Source organism: Pagrus pagrus, assembly GCF_965226575.1.
Source record: "Pagrus pagrus genome assembly, chromosome: 9".
Lineage (NCBI taxonomy): Eukaryota > Metazoa > Chordata > Actinopteri > Spariformes > Sparidae > Pagrus > Pagrus pagrus.
In genome coordinates, this window is record NC_140193.1 from 15,305,274 (window position 1) to 15,319,482 (window position 14,209).

Here is a 14,209-nt window from a genome sequence, read left to right on the forward strand (position 1 = left end):
TGTTAGTATCAGTTGTAATCTTACATAATAATGTTTCTTCCCAATTATATTTCCCTACAAAATAACAAGGGTTGGAAATGCTGGCTCAGGTATTGGCAAGTGCACAAGTCTAAGCACCGATGCAATACCACATCATTTATTTAGTAGAAACGGGACACTGCTGGAAAGTCAGGGTCCCGTTTCTACTAAATACACCTGTATGCAACTTAACAGATTTTTTAATGCACAAATAACATTCATAAATGTCAAGTGTCTTGTGTAACTTCGAGCACACCCATAACATAAAATCCATGCTGGGTTAGTAGTGTACAGCTATTAAAAAAAATTGGCAGATGTGCAAAGTTGAGGTATCTGAATCGGTATCAGAAGGAAAAGAAAAATGGACATCAAAATAACACGTTTATATTGCTTACAAAAACAGCAAGGACATATGTCAGATCCAGCTACCTGGACCAGACAATAGAGCTGCAACTTGGGAAACAGGTTAAAAGTTTGGCTTTTTTTTCCCGAGATTATTACAAAAGTCTTTAAGGATTCTGGAAATACCTTCAAAACAGCTGTCAGTGTGGTTATACGAACCTTCTAGTTTTTTTCAAAGCAGGCAGGGTAATAATTTTTTTGGAAAATTGGATGCTTAGCTCTGTGATTTAAATATGATAGTAACACATGAGAGCCACAAACTGGAGCTACAGGAGTGCATGACTGTCCTGTCAGCCCAAAGTGTGACAGTGGTGTGGGAAAAAAAAAGTAATTCAATTTAAATCTGAAATAAATTTTTCCATCAGGAGTTCCTCACGCCGTGTACCACAAGTGGTCTGACTTGGGCATATTTCACACCGCCTTAAAATATTCTTAACAGTGAGCTATAATGCTTCACACAAGATTGAGTCACAGAGCGAAGAAAAGAGGGATGAAGTGAGGAGTGAGAAAGAGATGCAGAGACAGAGGGGAGAAGAGGAGGAAGACACAGAGGGGGCTGCTGGCTAAATTAAGCCATTGTGACTCAAAATCCTCCTTTAATAAGGTTCATGCTGTCTACAACTTCATCATTTTCTCCTGAATGATAATTACTTTATTCAATCATGTTCAAGGTTTTAGTGAAAGCTAGCATTGATTGATTAACTTCAATTACCATGCTTGCATTTGCATAGATAAAAACTGCTTTTCAATTTGTGAGTGGCACGCGGGTGGAAACCCTGCCTTGATATTTGCATTTCAATGTGAACGGTGAAGGATAAAGGTGGGAGCGGGGTCTGCTCACTGCTAAGCCCTTTCTGGTCGGCTGCGCCAGCATCTATTTTTCCATAAACACCCTTTGTTATGATGTTGGTTTGCTCCCTCCACGCAGAGAGAGCCAGCAGTGAGCTCTGTTTGCAGGCTGGCTTGACGGCTCTGTTGGGGGATTAGGCTACGTTGCACTACAACTCAGCGAGAGCTTAGGTGAGCTCGGGCTGTGGCACTGCACCGCTCTCACACATAAATAGACGACTATTGGGAAATTTCACACTCCAAGGAATTGTATATGGCCATATTATATCTATACGCTGACTAAGCTAATGAAGATGCATATGTGTACAGAGCAAGAGGCAATGGAGATAATTACAATTATCACATGTCTGTATCAATCATCATTAACCAGACTGAAAAACACATATGAACCCGCAGTATTTATCTTGACAGATGTCTCCTGCATTTAAAAGCGACTTCACTAGAATTCCCTCAACTTTCAGCAAAGACTTTATATCTAATCTTGGCTACAAAACTACATTTTCAAAGTACAAGATTTCCTCTCTCTTGACAGGCTGGATCTTCTTGGCTTCTTGCCAACTTTAAGTGATAATGGAAAAACCAACAGATACCTGTAATTGCGTTATTGTAATTGGAAGGCATGAGCACCTAAGTGTGAATTTTTTTTTTTTCCCGAAGTCCATATCCTCTTGATAGCGGCGAGCTAAAATAAAAAATAATGAGGAGGTGGTTTTATAATGTATAGAATTTCCATTTTTTCACTCCAGTCCACACAGGTACTGTACAAATATACAGTGAGCGAAATCACAGCTGTGCCACTTATGCACGAGTATTGGGATTACTGTCACCTTTGTCTGCATATTTTTCTTTGATTAATGTCACCCAAATGCTGTGTCTTCTAAATGAGAACCCAGTTCATTTGCATGATTTTTTGTACATGGTGCAAATTTGGGGATAAATTAGTCAGTCTCCCATCTTTGTTGGCGTGGCACTGAGTGATTTTTACTGAAGGAGTCTCAGAGCAATACTCCCAGAGAATTACACCTGTGAGATATGCTAATCATTAACACAGCCATAATGACCTTATTTACCTTCCTATAAAAGACAGAAATTAGCATTAGGTGCCCCTAAATGAACGGGGAGTTAATAATCAAGGCACTCACTTTTACCCCCTATTTGTTAGCTGGAGAGGCTAAACGGCGGCTTCAATATGTTTAGTTGCAGGCAACCATCAGTCGATGTCTTTAAAACGTATTATGGCGCCATCTCCTATTGCTGCCTTGGAGGGGAATTCCCAGATGGTGGGCTATGATTAGGTAGTTCACTTAGCTGTTTAGAAATGAGCATCTGGAAACACAGGTTGAATTAACACCACTGGGTCCCTCATTTTCTCTAAATGAGTGTCATTCAATTAATCTAATTATTAGGCATACAAAAACTGAAGGACTAATAGATTCCTATTATCCCGTCATTATCATCTCTTGCTCACGAGTGCTTACATTTCTGAACAGGCTCACGTGAGTCTAACAGCCTCCAGCTTCTCGTTCGTGCCTTCAGCTTACCTACAGGACAAGTTTTCGAAACTGACACAAACTTTTGACTTTTTTCTGACGCCTTTTTAGATGATTTGATTTGCATTTTTGCTTTCTACTGCGCTGACTTTCAGTTGTTCTCATTCCTGGTCCTTTCGGATGCAGAGCCCTGCTGGTTTTCATTTTTGTCATGTAATCAGGGACTGATTTAAAGACCTGGAACACCAGCTGAATGAAATTAAGTATCTGGTAGGACCGAAAACAAGCAGCACTCTGGGTACTGAGGAGCAGGACTGAGAGCCACTTAATTACAGCACTGTATCTGTGACAAAATAAAATGCACCTCAGAGGCATCATTAGTGGCAAATACTCAGATATACAAGTGCATGGGCAAATCGATGGTATAGGTTTGAAATTCAAAGAATCAACTCTTAAAGCAATTAGAAGTGAGAAAACTGGCAGTCGCATTTGAGCAGAGCTATTTCCGAACAACTTAGCCATATCCTGTCTTGGACTCCTGTGGCTATTTCTACTACATTTGTTGCAAACAAAAAGAACTCGATCTACTGGATATTGAAGACGTCGTCCTCCTGTCACTTCACACTATCTGACATAATGGATGGGCAGAACGGATGATCGGTGTCAGCTCCTCATCAGCCGCCTCCTTTCACATGGATCATGTGATGCAAAGCCTAAAGTGGCCCGTGTCGTGTCTCTCTCTCTCCGTGCCCCCCCCCCCCCCCCCCTGCTGGAGCCCCCGCTGTCCGGAAGGACCCTCTCCCCAGGCTGGAGTGGCTCCTGCTGGGACTGCTGAGCCGCTGGCGAGGAAGGGAGGAAGGAGGGGGTTACACAGACCTGGAGAACGCTGTCAACAGCCCCCAACCTCCCCCATCAGCCTCCACCCCATCCTCCTATCCTCTGTCCCGACCTACCCTCCCCCCACCTATAGACAGACACTCTTCCTGCTGTATGTGTGTGCGCACTTGTCATTTATCTCCATATGGGCTTCTCTGGTGGATGCATGTGTCAGAGAAAGACAGAGTCTGTGTGTGTTTTCATACTTGTGTGAATGGTTTTTAGTGGGTGTGTGTGGGCGTGTAAGTGAGTGACGGAGTAAGTAAACATGTCCCAGAGAAGGATTAACCTCATGAGCTGAAACATCGAGGGGAGACATCCACCATAAATGTCAAATACTGTATGAAGATGATCATACACAGGATAAATTTCAGATGTCAATTAAATCATCTGCTTTAAGTCGTAATCAAAGCACAGCTTCTGCCTCTCTTCTGCATGTCCAACCAATATTTCTACCATTTGTCCAAACACACTTCAACCCCCCCTGAACTGGCCCTCTATCAGCCACTCTTCAGTCCAGTGCAAACACCCCAGCAACTTAATTCACAAAGAAGAGATACCAATTTCTTCTCAGCAAGAGATATATCAAGGACGTTAAACAAAGCAAACAGCTGCATCGAATTCTGATGGCGCAAAGCTAAGCCTTCAATTTGAGCCTTTCCCTCAGAAGAAAGCAGAACTTAGCTTCAAATATATTCCTGGTAGAAAAGAGAGCATATTGTGTTATCATGAGAGTCTGTTTACCTAGCGAAATCTACATATGGCTATCTAATATCTTTGTGCCATTGAGCAGGTTGGAGGCTGGAGTCCCAGGGGTTTCAAGGCTGGGATTATGCATGGCGGGGGTTGAACTATTGCCCCTGTGTGATTGAAAGACCTCCACCAGCTTAGGCCCTGTTTATTGTACATTTGCATTGCTCAGTTCCACGAGGCTGCTGGGAACTATCAGTGGCCAGGCAGCTCATATCTGGGCTTCCTATAATTCGGTTTCCTCACCGGATCCCCCCTCATGCCTTCTAGCCTGAAGGAGGAGAAGGTTGGGGGGGGGCTTATAGGCAATCATTTAGTCTGATTGACCAGGATATGCTCTGATCAATATCTCGCAGCAGGCCCCACATGCTGAGAGGAAACACATCAAGTGTTTGTGGATTTCAAGCCAGTATTTACACCAAAATTAGGGATTAAATACCAAAACACTTGGAGTAATGAGAGGAGAGTTAATTTGGATGTTTTGTCCACGAAAAATAAGTAAAATGATCAAATATTGTGAGACAACTTTAAAACTGCGTCACATGTTTTGTGTCAATCAGTTCTGAATCATCTTCTGCCACTGAAGAGCAGATCTATTAACAAAGATAATTGCGTTTGGATCCATGCCCCGAAGTGGTCAACTATGCAATTTCACTAATTCATCCTGGTGAAAGGTTGACCTTAAGAAATGTAATTACACACACCTGAGTTACACAAGAGCCCAAGAGGTCCGCAAAACGTTTACTGGTAAAGAAGGTATAATTACCAGAAAACAATTAGCCCATTGTAGTGGCAGTTGGCGAGAGAGTTCTTCTGAATGCAGATTCTGACTTTAAACAAACTGAAGCTGAAAACGCACGAAGAAAGCATGTCTGATTTGTTCTTAATGTAATATCTTAAAGCAAGTTATTAAAATTTGGGGGAAGCACAATGCACCTGCCTCTTCCTAAGGTATACAGTGGGGAGCAGCATTAGTTCTACATGAGCACGTGGAATTAAGTGGTTTGGAGTAACCTGGTATAAACACAAATCATTTATGAATTTTAATAGGCCCGCCCATGCCTCATAACTATGCATGACTTCATACTTTCATAATTGACAGGAAATATGAACTAGGCCAGGGGTCGCCTATTAGAATGACTTTTCATTTAATTTTTTGACAGCCCAATACACAAACGCGGGCTGGATTTCTGGAGCAAATTCATGTAAGAACCTTTGTGGTGAAACTCCAGCAGCAATCCCCCGAGGCCAGGACCACCTCTATTATAATTACACAGGACTACACTTTGTACTAGTGAGGTAGATCTCCCTGAGAGTCGCGCCACGACTCAACTGTTCAATTTGTCCATTACAGTATAGATACATCTCAGTGGTTTCAAACAAATCTAATGCAGATACCAGAAGAAACAGAGCTGTGTTGACAGGTATGTTGTGCACGCTGCTCAGTGAAGTCGACCGTGCAAGGCTGAGCAAATATAGAGTGTTGCCTTTTGCCCAAGTTCAGCTAGAGGTCAGGATGCCCCCCCTCATCTTCAACACCTACCCTGACCAGGGCTGCTCTGTGGCAGAGAGGTGTTCATATACAATAGAACAATATGCCGTGGGAGGTCGAGGAATGTGGGCCCTATCACCCCCCTTTTAGCACAAGCTAAAACTCATTGTATCCCTAAGATGTAAATCTACACCTCTGGGCTATAAAAGTGCGACAAAGAGGGTTCTTGACTGAGTAAATTAACATTCATCCCACTCGCAATTAACCAGACAGACTGACATTGTGGCTCCTACATCGCCGTAACACTGGGGGCTTTGTTGACATGGCGTCTGGACGGAGGAAAAACCAGAGGAAAATATTTTCAACTGAGTCATCGACTGGACATTGGTATCTGGAGACTGGAGTCTGAGTACAAAACAAGATGCTTTAAAGCTGGGCAAGCATTTCAGCTTTTCCGCTCTCTCGTGGGATACTTGTGCGCCATTATTAAGATCATCTTCACACCAAAAAGGAGCAGAAAGTGTCAACAGCAGTTTGTTATTTTACAGTACACTGCTGACCAATTATAGACTGCACATGGAATAGTTTTTCTACATTGGAGAGGAAAATAACTGCTTTTTATCAATGTGCACATGTCTGAAATTGGTCTAATTCTACAACAGATAGTGCGGGATATTCGTGTAATTTACAGCTTGCAAAAAGAAGGTCATAACACAAAAATTACACCGTAACAAATTGCTCTAAAAATACAGGAAATGTTGTACAATAATGGACCTACATACAGATTTTACAGTAGTAAACTGTTTGTAAGGGGATTACAGTAGAAACACAAAAATAACAGTTTCATGCTGGGAACTGCAGCTGCCAGTGTTTTACTATAAAGGTTATATACAGCACAGTACTCTATTATTTTTTACAGTAATAAACTGTTGTTGTAGATTACAGAAGGTAAACTGTAGAGTAACAGTTTTAATGCTGGCAACTGTAGCTGCCAGTATTTTTACTGTAAAATGTATATTATATACAGCACAGTGCTGTAGTATATTTACAGTAATAAAATGTTAATGGAGATCACAGTAGAAACACTAAAATAAAAGTTTTGTGCTGGCAACTGTAGCTGTCAGTATTTTACTGTAAAACTTATATACAGCATAGTGCTCTAACATTTTTGACAGTAATTAACTGTGTAAATTACAGCAGGTAAACTGTAGAATAACAGTGTCACGCTAGCTGGCAACTGTTGCTCCAGTATTTTACCGTAATTAAACTGGGAAATTTGTTACATTGTACACATCGAGGTCATAAAAAAAAAAAACTACACGGACCAGAGTCAAAAATTAAAATCAATAAAATCCCATTACATCAATAAAATCCCATTAACAAAAATGGCCAAACCAACATAGCAAGTATTAAATACACACACATTTTGGTTCATGCTGTATATAAGAAGACGTTACTGAAAGCATGAATACATTACCATCTGCTGCTTTTAATCCCAGACGGTTACAGTAGTGGCATGTTTTGGTAAAAGGATATCATTAATCATGGGTATAATCAGATGACATCAGGTCATGGCCCACTAAGTGTGTTTTCCTCATTATGGTAATATGGAGGAGAGGGTGTGTTTCCGCTTTTTTTTTTTTTTTTTAACTTTGACACTTCTTTTCATGACAACCCACTCCTGATGGAGGAGGAAGGGGAAGATTAGATGCTCAGACACAGCAGCCATCTCTTTCAATGACTACTAATCTGATAAATGGTTGATAAGATCGTCTTTAAATAAGAGTTTTTAACTGAATATCATATCCAAATAGCTGCTGCTACAAATGTAATAAAGATTAAAAGTATTTGGAATTATTTATGACTTCTGAACATCGCTAAAATGATGTTTTTCTGCATCATGTTTATGTGCCATCAGATCTTAATTCAAGTCACCCCAACTTCAGCTTATGAATAGACCGAAAGCATTTCTGTGGCAGCAGAAAATAAACCTTGAGGCTATTTACTGTCTCCTTGATATATGAAGTTTGTGGTTTTGATTGTGTGTGATTATGTTCTGGGAGAATGACCTTTAGTGGCAACCGTATTGTAATATAATGAGGATGTGTCAGTCGGCGGGAGTACAGTGATGAGACGAGGCCAGGCAACCGGCGTTTAGAGCATCGATCCGCCGGCACCGAGAGTATAGAGGAGAATCTGAAATATTTCAACGCTTTCTTCTGCCCGATATACAGGTGGATACGAGATCTCATCGAGCTGCTCCGAGGCACTTGAGGCAGCCTGAGCCGTCGAGTACAATAAGAAACAAGACAGAGGCACGTGGACCCTCCTGTCTGTGATCAATGATGGGCAATATGTTTTTCCTGAATCATACACAATAATAGCAATTACAATAAAATAAACTCTAAAAGCTTAGCATGTCTTAATAAAACAACATAAACCTTGTCAATCTAATATAACTATGAATATGACAATGTTGTATCACACTAATGATGATTCATGTGGAAAAGATAAAAAACAGTCAGAGCAGAGGTGAAAGGAGAGGTGGTGCAGATTGATATGGTGATGGATTCTCTTACCTCCACCTTCTCATTAACTCTGGCCTGGGTAATATGACCTGAGAGAGATTTTCTCCTCCTACTTCAGCCCCCTAACACTGAGTCTCTAAGCCCTGCTTGGTAAGCCCCTATCTCATAAAGCACAATTAAGTGGGCCAATCAGACAGGCTTAGTCACTCCTCTAGTGCCTTAACTCCATAATTAACCAAAATACATCATCAGCCCCATGGATTTCAATCATAATCATAGTCAATCGCGATGCTGTAATTTGCTGTGACTTTTTCTTCAAGGACTACTTGGTGTGATTTGGGCTAATAGGATTTAAAATCAATATTTTTTAAGTCAGGTTTGGTTTTTCTAAAGAAAAAACAAAAATCAAAACTACACAAATAAGAAATGTAATTTAGAGTTGAATGTGATTCTGTGTGTTGGTTGAATGTGATTTGAGTATGTGGTGAATAGTTTATCTCTGGGGTCTGAGCCCTAACTATGGAAGCAGAGCACCAGTGAAACATTAATCACCAAAGTATTATGGCTCATATCCTTGGACAGCACATTAATTCAGGTGGCTATTAGGCTGCCTTGCAGCCAACCTTCGAAAAAGGTCCACATTGAAATTCAGTTGACAGTGTATAGTGTGCAGAAAGCTAACTATGGTGTTACTGCATCCCAACAATAAGCAAAACAAATTGCAGATATGAATATAACCAATATGTGAGTATATTTAGAGGAGCGTGTGCTGCAACAAAATGTGAACAGTGGACTTCAGTGGGCAGGAGATGTAATCACTCTGGACTGGCACAACAGTCTTCCCTGTATTCCTTGTCAATAAAGACAGACGCTCTACCTGTAGATGGAAAATAAAAAAATAAAAAAGGCTGAAGAAACACCAATTAGAAAGGCTCTCTCTCCTGCACTCCCTCAGAAAAGCCAGGCTCCGCTAAAGGTCAGCCTGAAATTTGAATGACAGGGCCAAAGTCTTTTACTCATAATTTTTGTGTTTGCAATAGATTTCGGAGCAATTCACAGCCTTAAAGGCCTTAAGTGGAACAGCAATTAATTGTAATGAATAATCTGACAAATCTGGTTGACATATGGCCGCTAATACTCCTCCTTTCTAAAGGGAGCAGTGGAGGGATTTGATTACCTCAAATGAAATCTGGGAGCGCTGTGCCATCTGCATGTACAGGGAGAGGCAGCGCACGTAAAACAGGACGTGGGTGGAACCGGGGTCTGCTCCCTGCTGCTCCAGTTCCCCTCAACCTTACCAGCAACTGATTTGGGAATAGGGCCTGTTTTTTTTTCTCTCTCTCTCATCTTATTGAACCAGCTGCCTCTCATGAAGTAAAACGCAATAATGCTGAGCCGTTGCCAAAATCGAACACACTGAGAAAAGTAAACAAACATGACAGAAGTGATAAGTGTTGTGCAAACATATAAACAACACCACCGTGTCGAGCCATCTGAGCGCAGTGAAGCCATAACTTTATTAAAAGCACTTAAAAGTATGATGAATTACCATGCCACTTATCAAGCTTCACATCTGTGCTTCGTTTTATTTGTAAAACTACACTAGGTATCTTGTACAGCAGCTTCAGGACATAAAAGATGCGTGTGATGAACGGCCATTTGAACTAGGAAAAGCCTAGTACATGGGCAGTGGTCAAAGAATTATTTAGATCATTTACTAAAGTAAAACAGCGATAACTAGAGACCCTAAGAGTCAAAACACAACATCATTTAATAAAACACCACATTTCACAAAACACAACAACATGATTTCATTGTTGTGTTTTCTGGAATCTTGTTGTTTTCTGAAATGTTGTAGTTTCTGAAATGTTGTATTTTCTGAAATGTCATTGTGTATTGTGAAATGTGTTTTCTGAATTGTTATCTCGTTTTCTGAAATGTCATTGTGTTTACCACACATATCACTTAAATATACAGTAGTACTACATTACAAGTCAAAGTCCTCCATCAACATATTACTTAAAAATACAAAGATATTATCATCACAAAGTATCAATATATTTCCAACTTGCCCCTTTAACTTAATAACCTAATGTATGATATTTCCCTCTGAAATGTGGTGGAGTCGAAGTATAAAGTAGCAGAAAATGGCACTAAAGACACTTTGTTAATTTAAACCTGTGTAGCCGCCTGAATAAAATCCGACCCACCTGCTAAAGACAGGTGGGTCTCTCACTCAGATAAACATGTTATTGTTGTAGCACTGTTACAGGTGCAGGGTCATTAATATGTCTCAATGCTTTAAATAGAGCCAATAAAGTAAGAATAGCCTCAGTCCTCCGCTCAGTGAAACAATGTATTGCTGGGAGTGTGCTGCCATATCAACAGAGCTGATAGGTGTAATGGCGTCACACTGTAAACTCCTGCTAAAAGCCTGATAAAGAGGCAGCGTTGTGCAGGATGTCTATTAACGGCCAGCTGACATAAGAGACTGGATCAGCACAATTATTAAGGGGGGAAATCCTGTTCTCGTATTATGCTTTCACTTTTCTCAGGCTTGTACTTAACATGGAGGCCGACATCTGATTACCTCGTTCACAGCAATATTCGTATTTGATAAATGCTTTTGTACAATTTTTCTGAAGAGCTTAAAGGAATAGTTCGCCATTTTGAGAAGTTCCCTTGTTTTTTTTCTTGCCGAGAGTTAGTGGAGAAGATCATTGAAATATATAAAGATGGACGACGCATCTCCACTTCTTCCCACTGTACGTAAATGAAGCCAAAATACGCTGGATACAAGCGCTGCCTTGTTTCACTGGTGATGGCAATTGGAGCCAGTGCAGTAGTGATCAGACAAGTTCTCACCTGCATTAGAACAATGAACACTTGAACTTTCTTCAGGGTGATAAGAACTAACTAAAATTGACAGAAAACCATCTGTGGAAAAATTTTTGTTTGGCCCGTGTCCCATCTCAAAAAAGTGTGGAAACAGCTAGTCCAGCTCTGTGCAAACAAGACCTCTGTAACGCTCAACAATTAAAACGTTATATCTTGTTTGTTCAATTTGTACAAAATGTGAAAACTACAATTCTGCGTTTATTGCAGCGGTTAGCTATGGCCTCACTAACACCACTTTCCTAATTATCAATGTCTATGTCATATTCCTTTAAGGGTTGGAGTCCCGCTTTTTAGCACGACTGGGAAGCTCTGTCAATCGTCTGTATGGGAAATATGACGCTCAGACTGCTGGCTGTAGCTTTATATTTCCCGTTTAGACTTTCGATGGTTGCTTCATATTTGGTGCACAGAAATAAGAATGGCATCTTTAAATCTTTACATATATCTATGTATTTTCCATTTCCCACTGTTTAGCTTGGTGGTTTCATGCTCTATCCAACTGAGTTAGCACAACTACAGACCAACTTCAGATATTTTTCTAAGATCACAGACAATCTTTTTTAAGGTGTGAACTCTTGTCTGAGAAAAGAGCCAAATTAAGGCACATCACAAAAACATAGTGTACAGTCGTAGGCGTTCTGTGCGTTTGAAGTAATTCAGCAAAAGTGAGCAGAGGTGGAGATCTGAGACAGTGCATCTGCTCACATCTGCCTAACCAGTACTAATGTGACAAAAACTCACCCTAGAAAACACAGACTAATCACCTCACCAGATGCAGCGGGTGTCACCTTGCATATCAGTCACCACTGGCTGCTTTATGATCATCACTTTAACCCCAGTGTAACTCTGATTCAGAGCACTGGATCGGCTCCATTTACTCCACCTGACAGAGGGCGAAAAACAACAATGCATAATCACCCTTTTCTTCTTATAAAATGCATTCTGAGCGGATAGTTCAGGAGCCAGGTCTCATATTTAATTGCAGGAATTGAATAAAGAACGTTTTCCATGAGGTGCTGGTGTGTGGCTAGCATAATTGCCAGGGAGCAGGTCTTAATTTAAACCGGGGGGTAATTATCATGCAGAGCATACCCACCCAGAATGTTTGCATAACTATCACAAGCGTTTTCATAAATGATGCTTTAATTAGTCTTAATTAGAATTTGTTTAAGTCAGCAGGGAATGCAGGGCCCGTGAAATGATGTATGTAATAAGCATCAGGGCCCGCTCTGTTTTTTTCCTTACTCGGGGAATAGAGCTGACAAAATCACATCACATTAAATTGATTCAGTCAGAATTAAAATTCTTATGGTATTAATTAAATGGGGGAAGATCTCATTAGCAGGCTGTGTGGTGAGGGAGAGACCCTCTCTGCCAGCAGATGTGACGGTGTCAGAGCTGCTGTACATGCTCGCCATTAGGGCCCCCAGACAAGGAGAGAGTGAGGGAGGAGAGAGGAGGAAAGGAAGGAGGCGAGGGCGAGGAGATGGGCTGAGAATGACAGAGGAGGAGAGAGGGAGGGAGAGAAAGTGAGAAAGAAGTGAAAGGCATGTGTGGCTCTGGGAGGAGAAGGAGGAGGAGGAGGACGAGGAGGAGAAGAGCGAAGTGGCAGCATATTAATGAGCTGTAGGGCTCATCGCCATCTATAGCTTTATTTAGCTTCATTTGGTCTATTTGGCTGGAGGAATTCAATAAGAGGAGAGCTAATGACTTGACCAGATACCCTGTTATCAGCACTGATGAGACACCCTCTCTGCTTGACTCTTTATACAGCTACAGTAGTCTAATAGGCCTCCAGGAAGATTGCTACCCAGAGTACAGTGCCGACCTCCTCACTGGAAATATAGAACATGATTGTGCCTCAGGGAGCTTTGCTTCGCTGTTACAGGGCTCACCTGATCCCCTTGTTAGGGAGCTAATAGCTATTGACACACTTCTTAAGGAACTGAACGGAAGAATAACAATCCAATTCAGGGGTTTAACTGTGTGGAGGATTTTCTTCTTTTATCCTTTTGTGCTTTCAAACTTCTCATCCCTCAGGTAGAGCGTGGTATCATCAGGTCAGCAGATAGTGGGGATGTTGAGCAATAGACACATTGTTGGACCCCCGCAGCAGCTGTCAGTTTGAGTGAACTGCAACCTTGAGCGGACGGAAGAATACGGTAGAGAAAGGGAAAAAAAACACCTAGAGATCATAGCAAATCACTATTCCCTTATAGTTGGAATGCTATTGTGCGTGGATGGCACATATTTCCTATCAGTGTTGGGCAAGTTACTTCTAAAATGTAATGTATTACATATTGCTAGTTACTTTCATTAGCAGGTCATATGTTTCTTTAAATATTATTGTCTGTGCAGAGTCATGAGTTACACTACCTTTGAGTAAATTTGCAAAAAAAAATGACACTTATTTGCAAAAATAACAGCAGAAGGACGACTGACTGGGTATTATACAATGGAGGAGGGGAATACTGTTTCGTTACTATACTCACTGCGAAAACTGCGAAGCAAAGACGAATGGCCTTGCAATTCTCCAGTTTCAGTTTCAGTTTAGTTTATTTGAAAGGGACAATGCACATTAATAAACATTGTATAAAAAAAACATACATGGTATTGCACTCGAATTAGCTTAAAAAGCTAGTTTTCATCGATTGTCCCTTTGCCAGTTTGTACAAGGCAACCTTTAAAAAGAACAACAATGGAATAAAATATTGTACCACACAGGGTAGACACAAACACATACTACTGTCCGTAAATACATACATAATAAATACACATTTGGACTACAACAAGGTGATGCGTGTCCACGTTAATAATACACATTTGGACAACAATTCACATCGGACAACAGTGCTGTCCTGGAGTAAAAGGTGGGGACACTGTCATGTAGTAGGCAGCAACATAAG

The 14,209-nt window shown here is 40.9% G+C and overlaps 1 protein-coding gene across 1 annotated transcript in view; it reads left to right on the forward strand.

Annotated features, from left to right (window-relative positions):
* The window catches only part of LOC311263071 (uncharacterized protein), a 39,675-nt gene extending 31,299 nt beyond the window's left edge, over positions 1 to 8,376 (forward strand). Inside the window, exon 10 of the mRNA XM_084362936.1 lies at positions 8,112 to 8,376. The gene's annotated coding sequence lies outside the window, so the exon portion shown is untranslated. The remainder of the gene's footprint in view (positions 1 to 8,111) is intronic.
* The last annotated feature ends 5,833 nt before the right edge of the window (positions 8,377 to 14,209 follow it).